This window comes from Mastomys coucha, unplaced genomic scaffold (genome assembly GCF_008632895.1).
Source record: "Mastomys coucha isolate ucsf_1 unplaced genomic scaffold, UCSF_Mcou_1 pScaffold6, whole genome shotgun sequence".
In the NCBI taxonomy this organism is placed as follows: Eukaryota; Metazoa; Chordata; class Mammalia; order Rodentia; family Muridae; genus Mastomys; species Mastomys coucha.
In genome coordinates, this window is record NW_022196912.1 from 34,716,381 (window position 1) to 34,725,620 (window position 9,240).

At 45.8% G+C, this 9,240-nt stretch overlaps 1 pseudogene; it reads left to right on the forward strand.

Annotated features, from left to right (window-relative positions):
• Nucleotides 1–706: 706 nt before the first annotated feature.
• On the forward strand, nucleotides 707–897 carry LOC116080980 (annotated as a pseudogene).
• Nucleotides 898–9,240: the final 8,343 nt, after the last annotated feature.

The following is a 9,240-nucleotide window of genomic DNA, read 5'->3' on the forward strand; positions in this document are numbered from 1 at the left end:
CTCTCTCTCTCTCTCTCTCTCTCTCACTGAACCTGGAACTCTCAGAACCAGCTACACTGGCTAGCTGGTGAGCCCTGGAGATCTACTTCCCCAGAAAATTGGTAATATAGGCTAATACCATAATTCCACTCTGTTCCTTTTTTTTTTTCACACTGGTTCTTGGGGATTAAACTTGGGTCATCATGACTTGGAAAGCAAACCCTTTATCAACTAAGCCATCATCCAGGTGTACTCTTACAAGGACACTTATTGGCCTTAGCCTTCCTAATGCTTCCACCCTTTAATACAGTTCCTCATGTTGTGGTGACCCATAGCCATAAAATTATTTTAACTGCTTCTTCATAACTGTAAATTTTGCTGCTCTTATGAATTGTAATGTAAGTATCTGATATGTAGGATATCTAATATGCGACCCTGTGAAAGGGTCCTTCTACACACAAAGAGGTGGTGACCCACAGATTGAGAAGCCTGGCTTAGGGTTTGTGTCATTTGAACTATCTTACCTGCATTAAAACCTTATCTCCAAATACAATCGCTTTCTGACTTCTCGGTGGTTAGGCCTGCCGGATGTGGATTGAGGGGAGTGAGGTTCGACTCAGCCACAGTGACTGGAAAGAGCCTGGGCGCGCGAGCTAGATGGGAAAAGTTAAAATTCTAGCACCCAGCTCACTTTAAGGTGGGAGGGCTTCTCCTTTCCTCCACCATCATGTGCAGTAGGCCTGATTCGGCTTCTCGCCATGTCTTCTCTCACAAGACTTTCAGAAGCGAGAGATTCCTGGCCAAGAAACAAAAGCAAAATCGTCCTGCTCCTCAGTGGATCTGGATGAAAACTGGTAACGAAATCAGGTACAACTCTCTAGGAGAAGGCACCGGAGGAGAACGAAGCTGGGTCTGTAAGGATTCACACAGTGGCGAGACTGAATTGGGATCATCGATCAGTCCTACCAGATGGATTCCAACATTTTAAACCTGGAGTCTTGCTCGTGTCTTAAGAGTGTTTGTCCAGTAATAAAATATAGAACCGCCGGGTGGTGATGGCACACGCCTTTAATCCCAGCACTTGGGAGGCAGAGACAGGCGGATTTCTGAGTTCGAGGCCAGCCTGGTCTACAGAGTGAGTTCCAGGACAGCCAGGGCTACACAGAAAAACCCAAAACCCTGTCTCGAAAAAATAAATAAATAAATAAATAAATAAATAAATAAATAAATAAATGAAATATAGAACATTTCAAACTGCTAAAAAAAAAAAAAAAAAAAAAAAAAAAAAGAAAGAAAGAAAGAAAAAAAAGGTGGGAGGGCAGAGATCCACACCCCTGCAAGCAGTGGAGAAAGTGATGATGCAGGGACAATCCCTAGGGTCACAGATAGGCTTATTCTAGAGCACCAGGGAGACTTTCTGAAGAAGAGGCAGCTTCCACACTCCCTAACTACATCAGAGGCACCAAAGGGCATCTATCGCCCTGGGGCCAATGAAAGAGTGTCGTGGGTTTCCTAAGGAATTGAATGGGCTATTCCACCAGTTTTGGTTTCCGCTCAAGCCAGAGAGAGCCTCTTAGCAGTGTGAATGTAGCAACTCAGTCTATTCTCTAGGTCTGAGATCTCCCTGGACCAGAGGATCCTGGTAGACAGTTTGAGAACCTACTTGATCAGATCACTGCTTTTTAGACTGGAATGGGCACATACAGATGTAGCAGCTCCTATTAACATGCAAATTCTGAATCCGCAGGATAAGGCCTGGGGTTCTCTTCTACCCTCTCATCCTTCCTTCCTCCCTCCTTCCTTCCATCCCTCCCTTCCTTCATTTTTTTCGTCCTTCCTTCCACCTGTATGAAGCCCCAGAATTCCTTCTATGATCCTGCAGACTGTCATTTACACTGCCTCGCCAGGCTGAGGTCCATATTTGTAAAGAGCCCTGGCCCAGGTCCTGGGGGTGACCCTTTGAATCACAAGGACCTCTGCCGCTTAATCCCTGAAAACATTTCCCCTGAACCAAAGTGAGTATATTTGAAAATTTGACAGACACATGCTGGTGGCCAGGCCACCGGCTAGGTTCGGAAGCCTCTGCGGTCCCAGACATTAGAGAGCCTTTAGTTTTGGATTGGAGCAGGGAGGAAGCTGGGGGTGGGGCAGCCTGGAAGAGAGCCTGGCTGTTTACGCAGGGCAGAGGCGAGTTTCCATGGTTAAGTGCTGGCACCAACCTCCGGTGTCTGCCAGCTGCCTGCCCTCCTGGCCCGACAGCACCCAAGGCCAAGGGCAAGCCAAAACAGCCTGGGCAGCGGGTATATCTGACTGCAGCGGGCATTAGAGTCTGCATTGGCAGGAGCTGCCTGCTGGGTAAACATCATTCTGTGATAGTTTTTGTTTTTTTTTTTTCCTCTTCAAACAAGCTCTCCTCAGCACTGGCCACATAACCCTCCACAAGGCCTCTCAGTGCTGTTGACACAAAGGCACGAATGGTGTCATTCCAACCCAGAGATAAAAGGGACCCTCCCTCCCGTGGTGGTGGGCACTTCCTCCCGGGAGGAACACCAGCTATCAGGAAATTGACCAGGCCAGTCTGAGCCTCCTCTGAGGCGGGGCTTGGGGTTTTGTTATTTCTAGTGGATTGCTTTCTCCCCAAAGCTCCCCTTGTTTCATGTGGCTCGGTCAGCAGATATGTCAGCGGTAGACAATGGCCTCTTTCTACAGACAATGGCCAGCATGAGGAATGTCGAAGAAGGAAGGGCAGGGCTTCGTGTGGGACAATCCAGCTTTCAGAACCAGTGACCAAGTGGGTGCTGTAGGGAGGGTCCCGCAGTCCCCGGGCAGCCTCTTCAAAGAAGTCATTTGTGGGACAGCAGCCCCAGGAAAAAAAAAAAAACGGACCACCGTTATTGAGGCTGCCTGCCTGCTGGTTCACCTGCATGCCAGAGGAGAATTGTAATACCTGCTCTGTCGGGCTCCAGGAGCACCTGTGACCACAAGCCCTGCCGAGCAGACTTTGTTTAATGAAAAAGCAAACAGCTATTCAGCCCTCCCCTCCGAAGCAGACCGGACCTACCCCTCTAGCCTGGGCCTCCACTGGCCAGTGTTAGAGAGAAGAAAGGACTTATTCACGGCCAAGGTGGAAATGTGCCTTCTCCGGGGGAATTGTGTAACTGTTTTGTAGTGGGATCGACTGCAGTCCTCAAGGTCTTTTGGAGGGGAGGGGAAAAAAGAAAAACAGATAAAGGGACAGAGGCTGCAGCCAGCACTGAGGTCTCTGCATTAGACTTACTCCCTGCTGAATAACTGTCCTACCAAAAGCCACAGCCGTATTGTCGCATCACCTGGTTGCCCGGTCTCAAGTCCTCTGCAGTGTTGTTTAGAGAATGAAATGATGCCCCACAGGCATTTCTAAGCCCAGTGGTTCTCAACCCTATGAGTCCAGACTCCACTGCAAATACATATTAGATATCCTGCATATCAGATATTTACATTGCAATTCACAACAGTAGCAAAATTGCAGTTATAAAGTAGCAATGAAACTAATTTTATGTTTGGGGGGTCACCGCATCAAAGGGCTGCAGCATTAGCAAGGTGGAGAACCACTGCTCAAGCTCAACCCTTGGTACATCATAGAATGCTGAATTAAGATTTCTCGAGTGAATAAAACATTTAGGAATTTCGAATTCTTTTTTTCTTGTTTGGGGTTTTTTTGTTTTTGTTTTTTTGTTTTTTGTTTTTTGTTTTTGTTTTTTTGAGTTTTTTTTGTTTTTGTTTTTTTGAGACAGTTTCTCTGTGTAGTCCTGGCTGTCCTGGAACTCACTCGCCTCTGCCTCCCAAGTGCTGGGATTAAAGGCGTATGCCACCACTGCCCAGCAGGAATCTCTAATTCTTTTCCTCCCAGCTTAAACAAGAAAAGAAAAACAAAGAGAATTTTTTTTCCACAGTGCATTGTTGCCTACGTTGTAAATTGCATCTCTGAACTAGCTCCTCAAGTGCCTTTCTGATAACCCCCATACATCCCCAGTGTTTCCCCCTGACCCCCAAGTTCACCCCCTGCCACTGCCTATAATGTCTTGAACCAGGAATTGTTGTACAAGCATAAAGCCTTTGCCCCAACTATCCCAACCGCCAGTTACCCAAAGACTCCCCCACTCCACCCCCACTTCCCCCACTCCCACCCTGAACTTTCTGTAGAGATCGGTTGAGTTCCTGCCTAAGAATCTCACTTCTAGTGTTTGATCCTCTTATGAAAAGCTGTCACTCAAGGTCCAGGTACATGGCCCCATCAGATTACCTGCCACAACTGCTTGCATGTGTTCCTGGGAGCAGGGACTGAGTCTGGCTTTCCACCACCTGCCCAATGAGACTAAGGGGCTGCTCTAGCATCCATCAACAGAGAATGAGGGGACCAGTGAAGTCCTGGTTTACCCAAAGCACTGAAAGCCACACTCGAAGAAATCCCTCAGTCCTTGACACAGAGGACTATTGGTCCTCAACAGTAAGTGAATATTGACTCAATAAATGGGTAGATCTCTATTCATTTGCTAGATAACTTCACATGCATGTAATAAGAGGTCCCCCATTCATCAACTAGAGGGAATTTCTGAACAGCCATGTCTACCATGAGTCTATGCTAATGGACAGTCATGAATGTATGAGGAGGCTGCTCTCGGGCCCTTGTTTATCTTTGCCTGGGACCTTGTGCTTTCCTGGGACAATGCCACATTGTTTATAATGCATCAGTTGGCATCTGTCTCATTGCCCTGGACTTGCTCTGGGTCTCTGTTGCTCTCAGAAAGGATGAGCCCTCTAGCCTTACCACTAAATTCCTAGTAAAGATTAAGTCCAAAGGCGCCCACTGGAGTGCTGTTGTAAGGCCAGTGGGCCCCAGGCTCTCAACAGCAGCAGCAGCAGCTATAGCAGAGGCAGCAGTGACAGGCAGGACTCATGTGTATGTGCAGCCTCCCACAGACCCTGGGGCAGCATGGTCCCATCTGTTTCCCAGTTCTAGGTCAAATCAAGCTGAGAAAGGATCAGGCTTCATGTGACCTGAGATGGCTGGAGCATCTGGCTTCTCCCTACCCCTCCCCCATCCTCAGAAACAAGCTGCCTCCATTCTCCTCTGTGGCTTCCAGGGAGGCCATGCTTCCTTGGCGATGATGAGCTTAGATGAAGTGTGAACCAAGAGAAGCCATGAGATAGACGCGACGTCCTTGAATCCCAGTTCAGCCACTTTGCCGTTGGACTTTGGATAATTGCTGCACTGCCCTGTGTTCATTTAAATATTTTTTCCCTATTGCTTACTCTGTCGTGTTGCTATAAAAATTATGGGAGGTCTGATGGTCATTAGACTCAGCACATGGCAGATACTACAAATCCTTTTTTGTTCCAACCCCTAACAGAAGGGAGGAAGCCACTACTTGGAGTGAAACTCCTCAGCACTCCAGAATCAAGCCTGTGCTTTTTGATAACTCCCTCTGCTTACAAGAGAAAAGGACAGTGTGACTAGGGTGGGATACTCACAGCATTCCTTCTCTAAGGCAACTTCCTCTCCACACTGTGGAAGCCTCCTCAGCTCCTGCAGGACACGGTTCTTCTGAATGGAAATGTTGCTATGAATCTTTGGTTAACAAAATACCAGCAATACCAGTATTTGTAGATGGCTCTGTCTGCCCTTGTTTTCAAATCTCACAGTAGAAATGTTGTTTAAAACTTGTGTCAAAGCCTGATGAAGAAGAGGAACATGAGGCGTTTTGACATGGAATCATGGGGTAAGAGGGGTGGGCATTGTTGAAAGAAGCTGTGTCTCAGGGATTCTTATTCTTGGGAAAATGTCATACCTTTTCACCGCTCAGCAGCTAGCTGGATCTCCAGAGGCAAAGCCCATGAGACCTGTGTGCCCTGAGCCGACCCTCCCCACTCCCTGAAACGTGGGCCTATGTAAGCAGCCTGCCCCCTTTTCTAGCACACACAGCACTGGGACCTGGAGCATGCTGAGCAAGTCTCTCAATGAGCTTTTCAAGTCAGTCTTTCCATAGAACCTCAGGGTCTCCATCTGTAGCTTCCTGTTGCCATAAACACTCTGACTTTGTACTAAATCAAGACTAGTACATTTCCACCAAAGAGACCTACACTGCACTGTGAGGCCCTGATACTTGTACAAGTTTCTCTGAGTGATTTCTTCTATCTCTCAACACTAGTCCTATATATTCATGAGTCTCTGGGAATCTTTCTGCCATGACATCTCATATCTATGTCTCCCAACTTGAAGAACAACACACGCCTTGTGTGAGCATACACGCAGGCTCTAGAGAGGGAGGGAACTGTAGGAGCAATTCTTGAAGACTCAAGGGCAACCTGAGCATCAATTCACCTAAGCTGGCTGTCCTATATTTGGCATGGTGTAGGTGGCACATGCCTTTAATTCTAGCACTTGGAAGTGTGAGTTCAAGGCCAGCCTGGTCTACAAAGTGAGTGCCAGGACAGCTAGGGCTACATAGTGAGACCTTACCTTGAAAACAAACAACAGTAAGAAAGAAAGGGGGGAAAGCCAAGTTGAAGAAAGATTGGATATGCCTGAGGCCCGCCATAAAAATGGTCCTGCAGAAGCATCATAGCACACTGTAGTTCTCATCTTTTTCCAATTAGTTCTTTGAAACACTTCCCTTTGTCCCTCACTAATTGCTGGGTAATTGTCCACTTTAGCACTCTTACCAAGCGGGTAGGTATTTGAGAAGCATGATGACCTCTGGCCTTTGACCCAAGGTGATCTTTGCCAGGAGGACCCATGAAAGATTGATTTGAGCAGAGCTGAGTTAGACAAACAAGCCATTCAAATAAGCTTCAGATCTGGAGGCAAAGCAGGTAAAAATGTAAGCAACCTTTGTGACCTGGAATTTCCTGTCCCCGGTGGAGTGATGGGCAACTTTCTGGTCTTTCCCTTTAGCCTAGTAGAACAATCCGATGAAGCATGAGGTAATGCACAACAGGTGAGCTGAGCTTGCACAATGCCCTTGAAAAGGAAATGAGTCAGTCTTCGGCACAGTTTGAAGCAATCCCTCTTTTTTTTTTTCTCCCTTGACTATTGGAGACAGGGACACACATTGTAGCCCACAATGGACCAGAACTCACTCTAGCCCAGGCTAGCCTCAAGCTCAGAGCAATTTTCCTATCTCAGCCTCTCAAAAACTGGGATTGCAGATGTGAGGTATCATGTCTAGGTCAACAATTCCTCTTGCTATTTCACTCTCTTTTGCCTTGATCAGTTTCCTTCAAAGTAGCTAGTCCACTTTGAAGAAGACCTTCTTTATTAGAACAGCACATTTGAACTAATTTAATCCTCCAGTTCTCCATCATCTCAATGCTGGAAGCTGTGTTTCACAGCTTCCAATAGGGCTGAGGTCAGTTGAAGAATGGCCACATGAATGAAGGGTATGTGACCTAATAAGAACCGTGGGGTGTGTGTGTGTGTGTGTGTGTGTGTGTGTGTGTGTGTGTGTGGTGAAGGTGTTCATTGGCAATTTGGAATACAGGCAGCAATACTGAGGTGACATTTCCAATTCTTCACAGCTCTTCTCCCTTGTGCTTTCAGTAACCCATCATGGATGATCCAAAGCTGTATTCCCTGAGTTGCTAAGACAAGGAAGGGGGTGGAAGAGTCTAGTTTTGTTCATTTGTTTCCCTGAAGTGATTTACTGATGAAGAAGAAGTGGACAGGACAGCATTAATAAAAACTTTAAAGCAGAAGCAACAATAAAGACCAGGGGTATGACTTGGTAGAATGTTTGCCTAATGTTTGAGAGACCCTGGGTTCAGTTCTGACAAGAGGAAGAAAAAATAGAGGGAAAAAAAATGAGTGGAGATGGGGCTCAGTAAGGGCAAAATCCCAGGAGACTAGGGAATTGATACAGTGATTGAGAGCAATGACCCATGGTCCTGAGGAGGAGGATTTCCAGCACCCACCTGGCCACTCACAACCATCTGTAACTCTAATTCCAGGGTATCTGAGCAAGCACTAGGCAAGAACATGGTGTACAGACATACATGCAGGCGTAACACACACACACACACAAGCGTGTACACACACATGCACACATAAATAGATAGATAAATAAATAAATATGTTCTACAAATTAAGGTAATAAATATGAAAAGTTATTATAATATGAAAAAGGAGGAATTTAACCTATTTTGTATGATAACTTACAAAAGATGACTTTTAAAAAAAAAGCATCACTAATAATCCTACAATCTCCAGGCAATGTGGTGCATATTTTTGAACCCAGCACTTGGGAGCTAGATATAGGAGGATCAGAAGAAGTTGAAGGTCATTCTTAGCTACATGATAAGATTTTATGGTTTTTTAAAAAAAACATGAAATAAAATATTAATAAAACAAAGATAAGAGGAAAAATAGTAATCCTATAATCCATGTTTAGTTTAAGACCCTGGGTTCAATCCATAGTATCAGAAAAAAGATAGAACAAAACAGAGAATTTCATCTATGTGAGCTCGATCTGGTCCCCACAGACACATTCAATATTTGTGGATTTTAAGTTTGCAAATTCACCTCCTAGCTAAAAGATCTTTGTAACCCCAAAGTCAACACTCACCCACAGCACTGTAACAGTAATTCTCCATGTGCATACAGTGGTTGAAGATCGAGTTGTTCTTGCACAAGCTCACTCTCAGGCCCTTTGTCTCCATTCTGAAACTGACAATAAGTATCCATCCTTTTACCTTTAGTGAGGAATCTTAGGAAGGCCACCAATATTTCAGCCTTGGAGATAAAGATGGAAAGACATCTTCATACATGGAGCATACCAGTTCCACAAAAAGATATGCCCAAACTGGGCGGTGGTGGCTCACGCCTTTAATTCCAGCACTTGGGAGGCAGAGGCAGGCAGATTTCTGAGTTCGAGGCCAGCCTGGTCTACAAGGTGAGCTCCAGGACAGCCAGGGCTACACAGAGAAACCCTGTCTCGAAAAACAAACAAACAAAAAAGATATGCCCATCTTATTCTGCTCCACATCCGAGAAAACCGCCAGTATGTACTTGACCTATGGCTTTATCTCAGTAACATTTATTAAGTGAGCAAATGACTTAAGGTTGGGCTGTAATGATTAGAGAGTGTCAATCCAACACAGGGACCTGGATGCTGTGTTCAATCACTGTGTGTTATGTGATATGTTCGCATCAACTAGTCACCTGTGCAACCAGCACCTCACAAGTTTTATAACCTCATTTTGCCAGGAAGGAAAATGGAACCTCCT